At 36.7% G+C, this 21,381-nt stretch overlaps 1 non-coding gene across 1 annotated transcript; it reads right to left on the reverse strand.

Annotated features, from left to right (window-relative positions):
* Positions 1-3,445: 3,445 nt before the first annotated feature.
* LOC148568336 (small nucleolar RNA R71) lies at positions 3,446-3,553 on the reverse strand. Its single transcript, XR_015881714.1, has one exon. It is a non-coding gene; the product is annotated as a small nucleolar RNA R71 (small nucleolar RNA).
* Between the last annotated feature and the right edge of the window lie 17,828 nt (positions 3,554-21,381).

Consider the following 21,381-nt stretch of genomic DNA (forward strand, 5'->3'; position numbering starts at 1 on the left):
CAACGGTAGAGTTTCTACACTCCATAGATTAAGGTGTGGAGCTCTGCTGTTCCTCATGAGTTAATGCAAAGTACTACTGTTTCTTTATTCAATTCAACTTATTCCGCTTCTAAGATATTCATTCGTACTTCAATATGAATGTGATGAACGTGACAATCATCATCATTCCCCTACGAACGCGTGCCTGACAACCACTTCCGTTCCACCTTAGATTGAATGAATATCTCTTGGATCTCTTAACTAGAATCTTCGTGGTATAAGCTAGATTGATGGCGGCATTCATGAGAGTCCAGAAAGTTTAAACCTTGTCTGTGGTATTCCGAGTAGGATTCAGGGATTGAATGACTGTGACGAACTTCAAACTCGCGAGTGCTGGGCGTAGTGACAGACGCAAAAGGATGGTGAATCCTATTCCAGTATGATCGAGAACCTCAGATGATTAGTCGTGCTGTGACAGAGCATTTGGACCTTTTTCATAAGAGGATGGGATGTAGCCATTGACAACGGTGATGCCCTTACATAAAGCTTGCCATGGAAAGGAGTAGGACTGATTGGATGAAGACAGCAGAAAAGCAGAGATTCAGAGGAACGAAAGCATCTCTATACGCTTATCTGAAATTCTCACCAATGAATTACATAAGTATTTCTATCTTTATTTTCTATTTATTTATTATTTATTTTCAAAAACTCCATAACTATTTGATATCCGCCTGACTGAGATTTACAAGATGACCATAGCTTGCTTCATACCAACAATCTCCGTGGGATCGACCCTTACTCACGTAAGGTTTTATTACTTGGACGACCCAGTGCACTTGCTGGTTAGTTGTGCGAAGTTGTGAAGTTATGTTTGGACCATGGTATTGTGCACCAGTTATTGGCGCCATTTCCAGGGAGAGAACGAACAACAAATTTTACAACCTTTGAGTAACAATTTCGCATACCAAGTTTTTGGCGCCATTGCCGGGGATTGTTCGAGTTTGAACAACTGACGGTTCATCTTGTTGCTCAGATTGGGTAATTTTCTTCTTATTTTATTTTCAAAAAGTTTTCAAAAAAAAATTTTTCAAAAAGATTTCCTTCTTTTTCGTTTTTTCTATTTAATACTCAAAAAAATAATAAAATAATATTTTCAAAAAAAAATTTTATATTATGTTCTTCAGAATTTTTAAGAATGAATTCTAGAGTTTCATGAAGCATGTGAAGCCTGGCTGGCTGCAAAGCCATGTCTAAATTCTTTTGGACTGGGGCTTCCAACCCAACATTATCAAGAGCAAGCTAGTTGTTGCTAATCCATCAGCTGCTGTATGCTTGATTTGTCACTTAAAGCTTGACTGGCCATTGGCCATGTCTAGTGTTTTGGACCGGAGTTTTCATTGAAAGCTTGGCTGGCTAGTGAGCCATGTCTAATTCCTGGACTGAAGCTTTAGACTAAGAATGCAAGATTCCTGGAATTCATATTAAAAATTTTGGAATCCTTATTTTTCTTTTTCAAATTAATTTTCGAAAAATACAAAAAAAATTAGAAAATCATAAAAATCAAAAATATTTTATGTTTCTTGTTTGAGTCTTGAGTCAAATTGTAAGTTTGGTGTCAATTGCATATTCATTTTGCATTTTTCGAAAATTCATGCATTCATAGTGTTCTTCATGATCTTCAAGTTGTTCTTGGTAAATCTTCTTGTTTGATCTTGATATTTTCTTGTTTTGTGTCTTTTCTTGTTTTTCATGTGCATTTTTGCATTCATAGTGTCTGAACATGAAAGATTTCTAAGTTTGGTGTCTTGCATGTTTTCTTTGCATATAAAATTTTCAAAAATAAGTTTTTAATGTTCATCATGATCTTCAAAGTGTTCTTGGTGTTCATCTTGATATTCATAGCATTCTTGTATGCATCATGTGTTTTGATTCATAATTTTCATGTTGTGAGTCATTTTTTTGTTTTTCTCTTTCATCATTAAAAATTCAAAAATAAAAAAAAAAATTATCTTTCCTTTTTTCTCTCATAAAATTCAAAAATTTGAGTTGACTTTTTCAAAAATTTTTAAAAATTTAGTTGTTTCTTATGAGTCAAATCAAATTTTCAATTTAAAAATCTTATCTTTTTCAAAAATCAAATCTTTTTCATTTTTCTTATTTTTCGAAAATTTTAAAAATATTTTTCAAAAATCTTTTTCTTAATTTTATATCATATTTTCGAAAATATCTTCAACAATTAATGTTTTAATTCAAAAATTTCAAGTTTGTTACATACTTGTTAAGAAAGATTCAAACTTTAAATTCTAGAATCATATCTTGTGATTTCTTGTGAGTCAAGTCATTAATTATGATTTTAAAAATCAAATCTTTTTCAAAACTAATTCTAATCATATCTTCCTATCATATCTTTTTTTTTAAATCTTATCTTTTTCAAAAATTTGATTTTCAAATATCTTTTCTAACTTCTTATCTTCTTATCTTTTCAAAATTGATTTTCAAATCTTTTTCAACTAACTAATTGACTTTTTGTTTGTTTCTTATCTTTTTCAAAACTACCTAACTAACTCTCTCTCTCTAATTTTTGAAAATCTCTTCCCTCTTTTTCAAAAATTCTTTTTAATTAAATAGTTATTTCAATTTTCCATTTTAATTTGATTTCATTCCTAATTTTCGAAAATCACTAACCCCTTTTCAAAATTTTATTTTCGAAAATCCTCTCTCTCTCTTTCATCTCCTTCTATTTATTTAGTCATCTACTAACACTTCATCTCACCCAAATTCGAACCCCCTCTTCCATCTTCCATTTGTGTTCGAATTTTCTCTTCTTCCCTTCTTTACATTACATTCTCTTCTTCTTCTACTCACACAGGGGAACCTCTATACCTGGGTAAAAAGGATCCTTATTATTATTTTTTTGTTCCCTCTTTTTCATATGAGCAGGAGCAAGGACAAGAACATTCTTGTTGAAGCGGACCCTGAACCTGAAAGGACTCTGAAGAGGAAACTAAGAGAAGCTAAAATACAACAATCCAGAGATAACCTTATAGAAATTTTTGAACAGGAAGAGGAGATGGCAGCCGAAAATAATAATAATGCAAGGAGGATACTTGGTGACTTTACTGCACCTAATTCCAATTTACATGGAAGAAGCATCTCCATCCCTACCATTGGAGCAAACAATTTTGAGCTGAAACCTCAATTAGTTTCTCTGATGCAACAAAACTACAAGTTTCATGGACTTCCATATGAAGATCCTTTTCAGTTCTTAACTGAATTCTTGCAGATCTGTGATACTGTTAAGACTAATGGAGTAGATCCTGAAGTCTACAGGCTCATGCTTTTCCCGTTTGCTGTAAGAGACAGAGCTAGAGTGTGGTTGGACTCTCAACCCAAAGATAGCCTGAACTCTTGGGATAAGCTGGTCACGACTTTCTTAGCCAAGTTCTTTCCTCCTCAAAAGCTGAGTAAGCTTAGAGTGGATGTTCAAACCTTCAGACAGAAGGAAGGTGAATCCCTCTATGAAGCTTGGGAGAGATACAAGCAACTGACCAAAAAGTGTCCTTCTGACATGCTTTTAGAATGGACCATCCTGGATATATTCTATGATGGTCTGTCTGAATTAGCTAAGATATCATTGGATACTTCTGCAGGTGGATCCATTCACCTAAAGAAAACGCTTGCAGAAGCTCAAGAACTCATTGACATGGTTGCTAATAACCAGTTCATGTACACTTCTGAGAGGAATCCTGTGAGTAATGGTACGCCTCAGAAGAAGGGAGTTCTTGAAATTGATACTCTGAATGCCATATTGACCCATAATAAAATATTGACTCAGCAAGTCAATATCATTTCTCAGAGTCTGAATGGAATGCAAGCTGCATCCAATAGTACTCAAGAGGCATCTTCTGAAGAAGAAGCATATTATCCTGAAAACCCTGCAATAGCAGAGGTGAATTACATGGGTGAACCTTATGGAAACACCTATAACCCCTCATGGAGAAATCACCCAAATTTCTCATGGAAGGATCAACAAAAGCCTCAACAAGGCTTTAATAATGGTGGAAGAAATAGGTTTAACAATAGTAAACCTTTTCCATCATCCACTCAGCAACAGACAAAGAACTCTGAACAAAATATCTCTAATTTAGCAAACTTAGTCTCTGATCTATCTAAGGCCACTGTGAGTTTCATGAATGAAACAAGGTCCTCCATTAGAAATTTAGAAGCACAAGTGGGCCAGCTGAGTAAAAGAATCACTGAAACCCCTCCTAGTACTCTCCCAAGCAATATAGAAGAGAATCCAAAAGGAGATTGCAAGGCCATTGAATTAATTACCATGGCCGAACCTGTAAGGGAGGTTGAGGGCGTGAATCCCAGTGAGGAAGACCTCCTGGGAAGTCCAGGAACCAAAGGAATCTGAGACTCATCTAGAGACCATAGAGATTCCATTGAACCTCCTTATGCCCTATCATGAGTTCTGATGAGTACTCTTCTTCTGAAGAGAATGAGGATGTCACTGAAGAACAAGTTTCCAAGTTCCTTGGTGCAATCATGAAGCTGAATGCCAATTTATTTGGTAATGAGACTTGGGGAGATGAACCTCCCCTGTTCACCAATGAACTAAATGCATTGGATCAACTGAGATTGCCTCAGAAGAAACAGGATCCTGGAAAGTTCCTAATACCTTGTACCATAGGCACCATGACCTTTGAAAAGGCTCTATGTGATCTTAGGTCAGGAATAAACCTCATGCCACTCTCTGTAATGGAGAAACTGGGAATCTTTGAGGTACAAGCTGCTAAAATCTCATTAGAGATGGCAGACAATTCCAGAAAACAGGCTTATGGACAAGTAGAGGACATATTAGTAAAGGTTGAAGGCCTTTCCATCCCTGCTAATTTTATAATCCTAGATACTGGGAAGGATGAGGATGAATCCATCATCCTTGGAAGACCCTTCCTAGCCACAGCAAGAGCTGTGATTGATGTTAACAGAGGTGAACTAGTCCTTCAATTGAATGAGGACTCCCTTGAGTTTAAAACTCAAGGACATCCTTCTGTAAACATGGAAAAGAGGCACAGTAAGCTTCTCTCAAAACAGAGTCAACCAGAGCCCCCACAGTCAAACTCTAAGTTTGGTGTTGGGAGGCCACAACCAAACTCTAAGTTTGGTGTTGAACTCCCATATCCAAACTCTAAGTTTGGTGTTGGGAAGTCTCAACAATGCTCTGAACATCTATGAGGCTCCATGAGAGCCCACTGTCAAGCTATTGACATTAAAGAAACGCTTGTTGGGAGGCAACCCAATTTTTATTTAATTATATTTTTTATTAGTTATATGTCTTCATAGGTTCATGATCATATGGAGTCACAAAATAAATAGAAAAATCAAAAACAGAATCAAAAATAGCAGAAGAAAAATCACACCCTGGAGGAGGATCTTACTGGCGTTTAAACGCCAGTAAGGAGCATCTGGCTGGCGTTCAACGCCAGAACAGAGCATGGATCTGGCGTTGAACGCCCAAAACAAGCAGCATCCTGGCGTTCAGACGCCAGGAATGCACACTGAGGAAAGCTGGCCCTGAACGCCAGAAACAAGCATGAAGCTGGCGTTCAACGCCAGAAACATGCTGCAGATGGGCGCTGAACGCCCAGAACAAGCATCAATTCGGCGTTTAAACACCAAAATTGCATGCAAAGGCATTTTACATGCCTAATTGGTGCAGGGATACAATTTCTTGACACCTCAGGATCTGTGGACCCCACAGGATCATCTCAGCATCTGTGGACCCCACAAGATCCCCACCTACCACCACTTACTCTCTTCCCTCTTCTCAATGTTCATCCTCTCTTCCCAATAAACACTCTTCCCCAAAACTCTTCACCAATCACCTCAATCTCTCTTCCCTATCACCACTTCACCACTCACATCCATCCACTCTTCCCCATAAACCAACCTCATAAACTCCACCTACCTTCAAAATTCAAAATCAATTTCCCACCCAAACCCACCCTATATGGCCGAAACAAACCCTCCCTCCCCTCCCTATATAAAGCCTTCCATTCTTCCTCATTTTCACACAACACCACCTTCTCTTCCCCTTCTTGGTGGAATACACCTCTCCTTCCTCTCCTCCATATTTTCTTCTTCTTCTTCATCTATTCTTTCTTCTCTTGCTCGAGGGTGAGCAATATTCTAAGTTTGGTGTGGTAAAAGCATAAGCTTTTTTGTTTTTCCATTACCATTGATGGCACCCAAGACTGGAGAATCCTCTAGAAAAGGGAAAGGGAAGACGAAAGCTTCTACCTCCGAGTCATGGGAGATGGAAAGATTCATCTCCAAAGCCCATCAAGACCACTTCTATGATGTTGTGACCAAGAATAAGGTGATCCCCGAGGTTCCTTTCAAGCTCAAGAGAAATGAGTATCCGGAGATCCGACATGAAATCCAAAGAAGAGGTTGGGAAGTTCTAACAAACCCCATCCAACAAGTCGGCATCCTAATGGTTCAAGAGTTTTATGCCAATGCATGGATCACTAGGAACCATGATCAAAGTAAGAACCCGAACCCAAAGAATTATCTCACCATAGTTCGGGGGAAATACTTAGATTTTAGTCCGGAAAATGTGAGGTTGGCATTTGACTTGCCTATGATGCAAGAAGATGCACGCCCCTACACTAGAAGGGTCAACTTTAATCAAAGGTTGGACCAAGTCCTCATGGACATATGTGTGGAAGGAGCTCAATAGAAGATTGACTCAAAAGGCAAACTGGTTCAACATATAGATGATGGTTGGAGTTCATCCAACGCTCCATCATCCCCACTAGCAACCGATCTGAAGTTACTGTGGATCGGGCCATCTCCATAGCATCATGATTGGAGAGGAAGTAGAAGTTCATGAAGTCATCTCCCTTGAACTCTAGAAAATAGCCAAAAAGCCCTCCCCCTTGGCAAGGCTAGCTTTTCCTCATCTTATTTGCCATCTATGTTACTCAGCTGGAGCTTTCATAGAAGGAGACATTCCCATTGAGGAAGAGAAGCCCATCACTAAGAAAAGGATAGAGCAAACAAGATATCCCACTCATGGAGCTCAAAAAACACATGAGGAATTTCACCATCAAGAAATCCCTGAGATACCTCAAGGGATGCACTTTCCTCCACAGAATTTTTGGGAGCAAATCAATACCTCCCTAGGAGAATTAAGTTCCAACATGGGACAATTAAGGGTGGAACATCAAGAGCACTCCATCATCCTTCATGAAATTAGAGAAGATCAAAAAGCAATGAGGAAGGATCAACAAAGACAAGGAAGAGACATAGAAGAGCTCAAGGACATCATTGGTTCCTCAAGGAGAAAACGCCACCATCACTAAGGTGGACTCATTCCTTGTTCTTACATTCTTTATTTTTCATTTTCTTTATGTTAAGTGCTTATCCATGTTTGTGACTTATTACATGATCATTAGTATTTAGTAACTTTGTCTTAAAGTTATGAATGTCCTATGAATCCATCACCTCTCTTAAATGAAAACTGTTTTAATTCAAAAGAACAAGAAGTACATGAATGAATGCCTGAACAGTGCATATGTCTTTTGAAGTTGTTGTTCATGAATGTTAAATATGTTGGCTCTTGAAAGAATGATGACAAGGAGACATGTTATTTGATAATCTAAAAAATCATAAAAATGATTCTTGAAGCAAGAAAAAGCAGTGAATACAAAGCTTGCAGAAAAAAAATAGCGAAAAAAAGAGAAGAAAATAGAAAAAGAAAAAGCAAGCAGAAAAAGCTAAGAGCTCTTAAAACCAAGAGGCAAGAGAAAAAATCCAATAACCCTTAAAACCAAAAGGCAAGGGTAAATAAAAAGGATCCCAAGGCTTAGAGCATCAGTGGATAGGAGGGCCTAAAGGAATAAAATCCTGGCCTAAGCGGCTAAACCAAGCTGTCCCTAACCATGTGCTTGTGGCATGAAGGTGTCAAGTGAAAACTTGAGACTGAGCGGTTAAAGTCAAGGTCCAAAGCAAAAAAGGAGTGTGCTTAAGAACCCTGGACACCTCTAATTGGGGACTTTAGCAAAGCTGAGTCACAATCTGAAAAGGTTCACCCAGTTATGTGTCTGTAGCATTTATGTATCCGGTGGTAATACTGGAAAACAAAGTGCTTAGGGCCACGGCCAAGACTCATAAAGTAGCTGTGTTCAAGAATCAACATACTGAACTAGGAGAATCAATAACACTATCTGAACTCTGAGTTCCTATAGATGCCAATCATTCTGAACCTCAATGGATAACGTGAGATGCCAAAACTATTCAAGAGGCAAAAAGCTACGAGTTCCGCTCATCTGATTGGAGCTATGTTTCATTGATAGTTTAGAATTTATAGTATATTCTCTTATTTTTATCTTATTTGATTTTCTGTTGCTTTGGGGACAAGCAACAATTTAAGTTTGGTGTTGTGATGAGCGGATAATTTATACGCTTTTTGGCATTATTTTTAGTATGTTTTTAGTAGGATCTAGTTACTTTTAGGGATGTTTTTATTAGTTTTTATGTTAAAATTCACATTTCTGGACTTTACTATGAGTTCGTGTGTTTTTCTGTGATTTCAGGTATTTTCTGGCTGAAATTGAGGGACTTGAGCAAAAATCAAATTCAGAGGTTGAAGAAGGACTGCTGATGCTGTTGGATTCTGACCTCCCTGCACTCAAAGTAGATTTTCTGGAGCTAAAGAACTCAACATGGCGCGCTTTTAATTGCGTTGGAAAGTAGACATCCAGGGCTTTTCAGAAATATATAATAGTCTATACTTTGGACGAGTTTAGATGACGCAAAAGGGCGTTGAACGCCAGTTCTATGCTGCAGTCTGGAGTTAAATGCCAGAAACACGTCACGAACCAGAGTTGAACGCCAAAAACATGTTACAACTTGGCGTTCAACTCCAGAAGAAGCCTCTGCACGTGTAAACTTCAAGCTTAGCCCAAGCACACACCAAGTGGGCCCCGGAAGTGGATTTATGCATCAATTACTTACTTCTGTAAACCCTAGTAGCTAGTTTAGTATAAATAGGACTTTTTACTATTGTATTAGACATCTTCAGATCATCTTATGATTTTTAGTTCATCTTTGGATCATATTGATCACGTTTGGGGGCTGGCCATTCGGCCATGCCTGAACCTTTCACTTATGTATTTTCAACGGTAGAGTTTCTACACTCCATAGATTAAGGTGTGGAGCTCTGCTGTTCCTCATGAATTAATGCAAAGTACTACTGTTTCTTTATTCAATTCAACTTATTCCGCTTCTAAGATATTCATTTGCACTTCAATATGAATGTGATGAACGTGACAATCATCATCATTCCCCTACGAACGCGTGCTTTACAACCACTTCTGTTCCACCTTAGATTGAATGAATATCTCTTGGATCTGTTAACCAGAATCTTCGTGGTATAAGCTAGATTGATGGCGGCATTCATAAGAGTTCGGAAAGTCTAAACCTTGTCTGTGGTATTCCGAGTAGGATTCAGGGATTGAATCACTATGACAAACTTTAAACTCGCGAGTGCTGGGCATAGTGACAGACGCAAAAGGATGGTGAATCCTATTCCAGTATGATCGAGAACCTCAGATGATTAGCCGTGCTGTGACAGAGCATTTGGACCTTTTTCACAAGAGGATGGGATGTAGCCATTGACAACGGTGATGCCCTTACATAAAGCTTGCCATGGAAAGGAGTAGGACTGATTGGATGAAGACAGCAGGAAAGCAGAGATTCAGAGGAACAAAAGCATCTCTATACGCTTATCTGAAATTCTCACCAAGGAATTACATAAGTATTTCTATCTTTATTTTCTATTTATTTATTATTTATTTTCGAAAACTCCATAACTATTTGATATCCGCCTGACTGAGATTTACAAGATGACCATAGCTTGCTTCATACCAACAATCTCCGTGGGATCGACCCTTACTCATGTAAAGTTTTATTACTTGGACGACCCAGTGCACTTGCTGGTTAGTTGTGCGAAGTTGTGAAGTTATGTTTGGACCATGGTATTGTGCACTAGTTATTGGCGCCATTGCCAGGGAGAGAGCGAACAACAAATTTTACAACCTCTGAGTAACAATTTCGCATACCAAGGCCATTGTTTGATTTTAACTCACTTATCCCAAATTAGCCTGCTTTTTACATTACCATTGTTAGCCCCCTTGAGCCTTTAAATCCCCTCTTATTCTACAAACCACATTACTAGCCTTAAGCAGAAAAACAAAATAAAAATCCCAAGTTGAATCCTTGGTTAGCTTAAGATAGAAATTGTGTGTTGTGTAAGCAGGGAAACCTATTGGGAACATAGATGATAAAAACAAAGGGTAGAAAGTTAAAAAGAATAAAATAATTCAAAATAAAAATTTTGGGAAGTATGCTCATGTGAAATCAAATAATTGAATTACCATGTTCATTAAAAAAAATTTATTTTTCAGTATTTGAATAAAGGGAACACAAAAGAATTACCCAAATGCAAAATAAAGCAATGCACATGGGATAAAAATAAAAAAATTGAAATATGAGCATGTAACATCAAAAGTGGGAAAATATGGGTAAAATAGGTAAAGAAGCTTTGCTTTACAAAGTATGTATGTTAGGTGAGATCTTAGACTAATCAAGGATTCGCTTAATTAGCTCACTTAGCCTTATACATATACCCTTACCTTTACCTTGGCCCCATTACAACCTTAATTAAAGACCTCATGACTTTTGTATGCCTATATTCTATAATTGTTGATTGGTTAGATGAAGAACAAAGTTATAGAAAGTAAGGATAAAAAGAAGAATAGAGTGATTAACCCAATAAACACTGAGTGACTAGAGAGTAAACACAAAATCCAGTGAGGGTTCAATAACTCACTAACATATATCTCTGCTTGAATTATTAATTGTCTTGCAAGTTTATATAATATTTTTCCCATCTCAATTGTAAAAGTGCTTTATCATTATCTAAGGTTTGGCTATATATATATATATATATGATTCCTTGAGAATGTGAATTAATTCAACTACATGTAAGCTTTATATACAAGTGAATAAAAATTAGGATTGCATAATTCATTTAGGTAATTGCATTTAAAATAGATTGCATTGCGTGAAATTCCACCACTTCAACCTTACCTTACTCTTTATCTTGGATTTAGCATGAGGACATGCTATTGTTTAAGTGTGGGGAGGTTGATAAACCCATATTTTATGATATATTTTGTGCCAAATTTAAGTGATTTATTCAATCCTTCACTCACTTATTCATGTTAATTGCATGGTTTTACTTTCCCTTCCTTATTATGTGATGAATGTGAAAAACATGTTTTCTATGCTTTAAAAGTAATTATTTTAATTACCCTTTATTTCCATTCGATGCCGTGATTCGTGTGTTGAGTAGTTTCAGATCTTCTAAGGCAGGAATGACTTAAAGGATTGAAAGGAAACATACAAAAATGGAAGGAAAGCACAAAATGGAGTTTTTGAAGAAACTGGCAGTGACGCGATCGCATGGACGCGACCGCGTGATTGACGTGACTGCGCGCCTTAAGCAAAACGCATATGACGCGGACGCATGACTGAAGCGAACGCGTGATAAGAAAAACTCCAATTGACGCGACCGCGTGACCCACGCGGACGCGTGAGAGGCCACGTACTAGAAATTATAGAAAACGCTCCCAGCGATTCTTGAAGCCCTTTTTGGCCCAAATCCAAGTCCAGAAGGCACAGATCAGAGGTTATGAAGTGGGGGAATGCATCCATTCAAAAGGGAGTCTTCAATTTAGTTAGTTTTGATGATTTAGATTTAGTTTTGAGGGAGGTTCTCTCCTCTCTCTTTAGGATTAGGATTTAGATTTAAGATTTTTTTCGCTTTCAGGATTATCTTTTTTTATCAGGTTTAACATTCCTTTTTATTTATCTTTTCAATTTAATTTATGAATTCTTCTATGTTACAAATTACTCTTTTTAATTAATGTTATTTGAGGTATTTCAGTTTACAATTGCTTCTTTTATTTATATTACTGTTGCTTCCAATCTGAAGACATTTTTATTCCAGTAGATTTACTTTTCTCCTTTTGGTCTTGGTTAAGAAATCAGTGACTCAGGAGTTATCAAACTCAAACATGATTGATAATTGTTATCTTTACTAATTGAATTGAACTTCAATAATCCCAATCTTTCCTTAGGGATTAACTAGGATTTGAAGATCAAACTAATTAGTCACTTGACCTTTCTTTACTTTAAGTAAAGACTAACTGAGTGGAATTAAGATTCAATCTTCATCATCATTGATAAGGATAACTAGGATAGCACTTCTAATTTCTCATACCTTGCCAAAAATTTATCTTACAGTTGTTTACTTACATTACAGTCTTTTGCTTATTTCAATTACAATTTAAATTACTTGTTCCTCATCTTAAAAACCCCAATTTACAATCTTTATAACCAATAATAAGAAAATACTTCCCTGCAGTTCCTTGAGAAGACGACCCGAGGTTTAAATACTTCGGTTATCAATTTTTAAGGGGTTTGTTACTTGTGATAACCAAAACGTTTGTACGAAGGGATTTCTGTCGGTTTAGAAACTATACCTACAACACGACTGTTGTTATAAAATTATTTACTGGCAAAAATCCTGACGTCACCGGGTTCCCCTAAGAACCTTTGAAGCTCATATAAAGCATCTATACTATACTTAGCTACCATGGGATTCTCTTCCCATATAATGGAAAACAAGGCTCATCATTTTCATCCAAAAAGAAAGGTCGGATCCCTTCTACAGCTCGGATTTTAAAGAAGTAATTTTGAAATCATGAAACGACTCGTCAAAGATAGAGAAGACTTTCCTGCCCTAAACAGCCCGGGAAGAAATCCAACCTAAATTTTTGGAAGAACTAAAGGGTTTGGTCAACACAAAGAGATAGAAGAACACCTTTGGTGAAGGTCGGACATCCAACTCCCAATATAGAAGTTGGTATTTGATGCGTGAGCATCTTTCCTACCTTTTCCTAGTGAATTTGTATTCAAATTGTTTAGTTTAATCAAGATTTAAACATCTTTTAGCTACTATGGATGCCATTTTGAGTCGTGTACAATTCTGTTTATTTCAGATAGCATTCGGATGGATTTGACGGAGTTCCTGTAGAAAAAGAGAAGAAAGTGAATGATACTGTCAACCCTGACCTCTCTACACTCTAACAAAAATAACTCGAGCTACAGAAGTCCAATTGATGTGATTTCAGTGGCATTGGAAAGCTAACTTCTAGAGATTTCCAACAATGTATAATAGTGTACACTTCTTCTCCAGTAATTCGGCAATGGTAGCGCCTAACTTGGGATTCTCCAAGTTAGGCGCCAAAGGAAAGCTCAACACGCCAAAAGCATGCTGTATAAGGCGCCTAACTTGGATTTTCCCAAGTTAGGTGCCAAGGCACAATCCCTGTGTCCAAACCTTGCTTCCCCCTTCATACCTAACTTCACAATTGTGAAGTTAGGCACCAACCTTTAATACTTTCCATGGTCCCCATACAACAAGAAGAATTCGAAGATCTTATTTTATATTTTGATTGAAACCTTTATTTTATTTTAAAATAGGAAAAGATATTATTTAGTTTTAGAAAATATATTTTACATTTAATTAGGATTAGATATAAAAGGGAAAAGAATCATCCCTTCGGGCTAATCTCTTCTCTCCTACCTCATTCCGCACTTTACAGTTTTTCAGAATCCTGGTTTTCTCTCTGAACCATGAGCAACTAAACCTCCACTGTTAAGGTTAGGAGCTCTATTTATTCTATGGATCAATATTATTACTTTTCTATTTTAATTCATGTATTGATTCAAATTCAAGAATTATTTTCGTTCTTTATCTTATGAATCTGGGTGGAACGGAAGTATGACCCTTATTCTAATTGAGTTCTTGTAAAACTTGGAAAAGCTCTTTCCATGAACAATAGCTTAGAAACAAATTCTCCTAAATTTCTAATTATCTGTACTTAATTTCGATACGCGACATATAATCCTCTTATGTTTGGATAATTAGGGTTTCTGTGGCACATAAACTAGTTTTAAACTTAACCCTCTAATCAGAATCAAGAGACCAAGGAATTGAAGGTTAATAAAGGTTAGAGGAGACTAAAAAGGTCTAAGGAATTAGTGTTTAGTCATATATAGTTTTCCATGAATTGAATCTTGCATGATTAAAATAGTTGGTAAGAAAAGTTAATTCGAAAAATAAATATCTTTGAAACCTTAACTATTTTCTCCATATATTCCACAAACCGTTTACTGCTTGTTTTCTGATATTCTCCATATATTTCACAAACCGTTTACTGCTTGCTTTCTGATATTTTGAATTTACTGTTTATGCTTTTGAACTATCAAAACACCATTTTCTGTTTGTCTAACTAAGTAAATTACTCAATTATTGTTGTTTGATCCATCAATTCTCGTGGGATCGACCCTCACTCACCTAAGGTATTACTTGGTACGACCCGGTGTACTTGCCAGTTAGTTTGTGGGTTATAAATTCCGCACTAGTATATTTTCAAAAACACCTAGGAGTTCGGGTGTAATTGGGTAAGGGAAATGTTACAAGACCAAAAAACATTGATTTCAAAATCGTCGAAGGGAAACTTAATATCTAATTTAGCAAAAACGCAATCTAGGTGTACAAGAAAGGACGTTCTGACTCAACCAAAGGGGGAAAACACACCCTCTCCTTGGGGTCAGCCACAACTATTTCATAATTTCATTCATCCTCCTAGTATTCATAAAGCCTATGATGCCTATGAAAAGTCTCAGCGTATTCTCTATCAAATATATGAATTTTTTGTAAGGACAGAAGTATCTTCCCAAGCTAAAAGGGAAGGAGGGACTTTTGTCGATATATCATGAACAATGGACTGAGACATACAACTATACCTACAAACGCAACAAAGAAATTGTCATTAAAGAAATTGGTCATTATCCAAAGGATGTCTGGTAAAGCAACAAAATAAAAATCACGATTTCAAAAGATTATTCAAATAAAAAATAATGGAAAAAGCGTCACTCCTGTGCTATCAGCAGCGACATCTTTGGGGGACAACACGATTATGTTCTACAAGCAGTAAACGACAACAAGTTTCTCTAGAAATTCTAGAAGCAAGTCAAAATTCACAATAGTAATACTAGACGACAAAGATGGATTCAAAAGGGTTTCTTAGCAATAAACAAAGAAGTAAAAGTCAAACAGCCATTAAAGAAAGAACAAGAAACAGGTAGCGGCAGCACAAAATAGTATTCATTACCCATCAGAGTACCATTCAACCCAGAAACAGTCAAAACAACAGACAAAAGAAGTAAAAACACCAACCTTGATGAAACTGAAAAATGAAGGGGCACATCAAAAGCAGCAAAACCCGCACGTTCCTCTTCAAACTGCCAGAGAAACTTTCAAAGTAATCAAGATGGAGAAATCTTGGAACTGGAAATGGTTATGAGGCAAAGAACAAAGAAATAAATTGAATGTTTTTTGCGATAAAAGGAGGCAAATAGAGCATTTTCAGAAATGATAAAGGAAGAATAAGGGGTGCACGGAGCATTTTATAACAGAGAAGGGGAAAACAGTGATTTCACACCCCTCTTTAGATCCCAACAAACTCCCAAAGATAAAGGTGGAACAACTCCAAAAAAGGTAGTCATCAAACTCTACTATAAATACACTGACATTCCTCAGGTATATTCACGTTTTATTCTACAAAAAAATTATACTTAAAGCCCTTGCTAACCTAGGCATCGGAGTCTCTTATAGGTACCACCCCCACCTCCTCACGAGGAACTCGGACGGCGACCCCTTAGCATAAGAACAAGTCGGACGTTGCCATATAAGGAGTCTAGACCTCACGTTTGGACTCAAATCAACATTTCAGGTAACCCTCAAAACAATAAGATTTCCTTAATAGCGTTAGAAATACAGAGTTAAATTGAGAATTTTATGATTCTCCAGTCATAACACACTTAGGGATATGCGAGGGAAGAGTGCAAACGTAGTTTATATTGTTGAAATGATAGAAAGTAAAAGAGAATGATAAGATAGAAATGAAGAAAGAAAATAAAAGAAAAAAAAAGATTAAAGAGATCTCTGCTACAGTAGAGTAGAGAGCAAAGACTAAAAGAATCTAAAGAGCCTCTGCCACAGGAGAGAAGGGAACAGAAAAGAAAGGAATATATTAACTAAAGGAATGTCTATCACACGAGAGCAGGTTTCTGCCACAAGAGAGTAGAGATAAAAGAGAAAACTCTTCCTCACATATGAAACTCTTCCTCACACACTAATACTTCACAAAATTCAGAAATCATATTGGGAGAGAGGGGAGGCACGGATAGAGAAGAGAAGGGAGAAGAAACCCTTTAGATTTTGAACCTTATTTTATGAATAAAAAGAAATAAATTTGATTATCTCTAATTATTAATATTTGTTATTAGATTAAAATTGGTTTTCAATAATTTCTCCTATTTTTATTTAAATTACCTACACTAGCCCTATCCCTTATTCCCCAAAACAAAACCCTAATTTTTACCATAACCCTTACCCCTCACCCTTTCCTAGCCACCACCACCCCCTTTCGACACTCACCACAAAACAGAAAATGAGAAAGAGAGGGAGCACACCGAGAGGGAAGAGAGAAACAGAAGGAGACATCTCTACCATAGAAGGTAGGGCTGGGAGCAGTGTCTGAGCCAAGTGTCCTTCTAGGTTGCTCAGAAATGTTAGGAACATTGAGAGCATTAGGATTAACAACATTGTTGTTGTTGTTTGGATCCATAGTAGACTCTTCAGATTCCTTTTCAAAATTATCCTTGAGATTCTCTACAACTTTGTAAGCTCTAGCCTGTTGTAAACGCCTTCTTAAAGTCCTCTCAATCTCAAGATCAAAGTGTAGAAGAGGTTCCTTGTCTCTATTCCTACTCATAAACAAACAGAAAACAAGAAAAAATGGGAATCTCTACGTCAGAGTGAAGAGAATTCCCAATGAGGTAACCTGAGTAAAAGAAATAAAACCAAATAAACTAAGTAATAATAAAGAAAATTTTTTAAAATGAGTAAAAATGAAAAGCAAAAATTTTCAAAAATACTAAGAAAAAAAAAAGAGAACAAAAAATTTTGAAAATAATAAATAAAAGAAATAAGAAAATAAAATAAATAAAGTAAGGAAACACCAAAATTAATTTCAAAATTAAAAGGAAAAATTGCAACAAACTAAAATAAAGAACATCTAATCTAAAAAATCAAACAAAGGGTAATTGTCAATCACAGTCAATCCCCGGCAACGGCGCCAAAAACTTGGTGCGGATTTCAAAAACCACATACTAACTGGCAAGTGCATCGGTCATACCAAGTAATACCTTAGGTGAGTGAGGGTCGATCCCATAAGGATTGATAGATCAAGCAACAATGATCGAGTGATTTGCTTAGTCAGATAAGCACAAAAGAATATTTTGGGTTCAAATTCATTAAACAGTACTCGGAGAAATTAAGAAAGCGAATGGTAAATAGGGTGTGAAAAAATATGTGAGAAAATAGTTAAGGTTTCAGAGATATTTATCTTTCCAAATTAGCAATTCCAAACAACTACTTTAATCATGCAAGATTCAATTCATGGCAAGCTTTAATTGATTAAACCATGATTCCTTAGTGATTTAGTCTCATCTAACCTAATCAACCACCAATTCCTTGGTCAGTTAATTCAGATTAAAGGGTTAAGTCCAATTCTAACTTATTATCCACAAAAACCATAAATACTCAAATATAAGGTGATTATATGTCATGTATCACGTTAAGTCCAAGTAATTAGAGAATTATGAGAATTTACTTTCAAGCTGTTATTCAAGTGAGTTAACTTTTCCAAGATTCAACAAGAATTCTAGTAGAAAAAGAGTTATCTTCCAATATGCTCTAATTCCAAAGGTGAAGAACGAAAGTAATCCTTGAATCCAAAATCAATACATTATTCAAAAGTAGATTGACAATAGTGTTAATTCATCAAAATAAATAGAGCTCTTAACCTTAATAGAGGAGATTTAGTTGCTCATGGCTTAGAGAAAAACTAGGGTTCTAAAAGTGTGTAAAGCGCGGAATCAAGAAGAGAGAAGAGAAGAGAGCCCGAAGAGCTGAATTTTTCTCCTTTTATATCTAACCTAATTGATTTGAAAATAAAAAAAATAATAAAATCTAAACCCTAAAAGATTATGTTTTGTTTTAATAATAATGAAAAGAAAATAGAATAAATAAATAAAAACTAAAACTAAGCCAACGAAGGCATTTCTCAAAATTCAGATTCGCGCTACTGACGCTAAACCCTAGGCTCGGCATTTAGCACCACTCAGGAAGAGAAGAATTGTGCAATTGCTGTCGTCCTAGCACTAAACGCCAAACTCAGCGTTTAGTGCCATTAGTGTGTGGCTCTGGCACATTTTGTGAAGCACCTAGTGGTAAACGCCGGGTCGTGGCATTCAGCACCAACTCAATAGAAGGCTTGCATGCATTATGAGATGCCTGGCACTAAATGCCAGGTAGTGGCATTTGGCACCAGCTCAACAAAGTCAAATCTTCTCCTTTTTTCTGCACAAACTCTGTCAAACTCGCCTGAATTTTTTCTGAAATAAACAAAACCACAATGCGCATCAGTAGTATCCAAATAGGATTCAAACACTAAGATCTCAATAAAATTCAATAAATTCATATAAAAAATAATAATAAAATATAGAAAAGATGCTCATGTATCAGAGCCAAGGAATTGGAAATTGGTTCATTAGGATTCACTTGAATGATCCTTGCTTGCTTTGAACAGAGAAAACAAAGTTTAATTCTTCTAAAGACTTAAGCATCCCCAAAACCTTTGACTATTCCATCATATATATTTCCATCTAACAATCACACGTGCCATCTCAAGCTATTCACAACCATAGTTTCAAGTTTCTTTAAGCTTTTACTTTTCTAGCAAGTCTTCAAGATTTCAACACTCAAGAACTTTAGGTTTTATTGATCAAATTAGTAATTGAATATTTGAATGCCCAATCCATTAATGCTCATGGGAATGATATCCACTCACTGTGGTATTACTTGAACGATCAGGTGCACTTGCCAGTATCTGTGAGCTTCAGATTTCGCTCATTACTGCTATTGCTGCTGTGATATTTCAGGAAGAAGAAAGTCAATTGTTCAAGCCAAGTTTCAAGCTTTGGAAGCTTTACTCCTCTATTAAAATGACAAATGGCTAGATATTGATTCAAGGAGTGAGCACATAGTTTGGGTTCTCATAACTTACAAGCTATCCCCTTCTCTTTCTTCAGAGTTACATTGAACTTTCTGTTCTTCAGTGTCATCTTTTCTTAGATTCTTTTCAACGGAAAAAGGCATTATATGAGGAATCAGTAAAAGGCATTGAGAGAAAAGGAAAAAAGAGATATAAGAAAAAGCCAAAAGATTATATTAAAGCTTTTTTGTATATTTTTCTGTTTTGTACTCATGATCCTAAAGGGATTCCCTTGCTATGTTGGGTGAGCACTTAGTGGTTGAAAATCTAGGGAGTGAACCTAGTCATATCTAGCTTGGGTAGAGGCTAGGTTTGTCCCAGTTAAGATTGGGTTGAATCCTAGGAAAATTGATGTTTGTAATTTTTGTGAAAGACAGTGAAAATTCCTCCATTGTTGTGGGGAGACTGGATGTAGGTCACATTGCACATGGTAGTTAAACCAGGATACATGGCTATGTGATTTTCTCTTTCCAATACTTCTTTTGTTTTGTTTTATTAAGAGACAAAATAAAAGTATCTTCTGCATTGTATATTTCTCAGAAGTCACAGCTATCCACAACTAAAGAGTTGCTGTATTCCCAAATGCATTGTGAAGAGACAAAATAAAATTGTCTCCTGAATTTCATCTTAACAAAAGCATCAGCAACAAAGTTCATATTCCAGTCAGAAGCAAAAAGGCAAAAAGAATTTCAAAAAAGAGGTCATAGATTCAACTCCCCTTAGCAAAGAGGTCATAGAAGCAAAAAAGGCAAAAACCTTCAATTAGTATCAGAACATGGTCTCACTAGATCGAGCTTCACAGCTTGGAGAAAACATCCGAATGGCCAACAACAGGGGCTTTAATGTCGTAGCTTACACACTCACTGAAGGTCAGTCCAACAACCAACCTTCCTTCTTCAACGGCAAGAATTACAACTACCAAAAAGAAAGATTGCAGATATTTTTTCAGTTTGTTTATTACAATATCTAGAAGATAATAATGAACAATCCTCAAGTTTTGACCAAGACAAGTGCAGAAGGCGTTGTGACACCCAAAGAAGAACCTGAATGGAATGATGAAGATAAGAAAAAGGTGGAGCTGAATGCATAAGTAATCAACATGATGTACTGCTCAATTAGTTTTGAGGAGTATCGAAAAGTATGAAGGTGCAAAATAGCACAAGGGATTTGGGATAAACTCCAAGTCACTCATAAGGGCATCAAACAAGTGAAAGAAGAAGAATCCATGGATGAAATGCTCAAGAGATTCTCGGTCATCATCAATAGCTTGGATGCTATGGGGATGACTCACACTGAACAATATTGAGAAGCTTGACTAAAGAATGCAAAACCAAAGCTACTGTCATTGCTAAGAGTGGTAACCTAAAACAAATGTCTTATGATGAGTTGAGAGGAAAACTCTTTGATGCATGAGCATCTTAAGTACTTTTCATTGGTAATTCTTGGAGAAAATTGATGACTTTTTAATTGGTTCGTATGTGATTTTTAAGGTTACTCTATTAGTACTTTGACTGCTTTGATTTCTTGTTAATTATAAGAGAAAGATAGCAAAAGAGAAGTAAAGCTCAAGCAGAGGAACGTAACCAGGAAAGCATCCTCCGTAAAAGCAGAGAACTAGTGTGCAACACACCAGAAAGTGGGTGTGCAACATGCCTATACAAGCCAAAGTAGAGGACCTGGCATGCAACATGCTAGCATAGGGGCATGGCACGCTGGGCCAAGGATCCAGGGAGCCAAATTTTGCACCAATTGGGCGTGCAACACGCCAAGCACATGGGTGTACCACACTCCTAAACCAACTCCTCCCAGGGTTGATTTTGAAAATAGCATGCAACACGCCGAGTAATGGGCGTGTCACACGCCCAGTGAAGAAGATTCAGTGACAGTTCAAGAACCTAGTGTACCACACGCCAAGGCAAGAGCATGGCATGTTGGAACAACTTTCGAGAGGCTCAAACCCAAGTGCAACACCCCAAGGAGTGGGCATGCCACACGCCTAGAAAAATATCTCTAAAGAGGCCAAAGTTTATGGCGGGCAACACGCCAAGGTGAAGGGACGTGTCATTTTGGCATG

The sequence above is a fragment of the Arachis ipaensis genome, chromosome B4 (genome assembly GCF_059453495.1).
Source record: "Arachis ipaensis isolate K30076 ecotype BB chromosome B4, ASM5945349v1, whole genome shotgun sequence".
Lineage (NCBI taxonomy): Eukaryota > Viridiplantae > Streptophyta > Magnoliopsida > Fabales > Fabaceae > Arachis > Arachis ipaensis.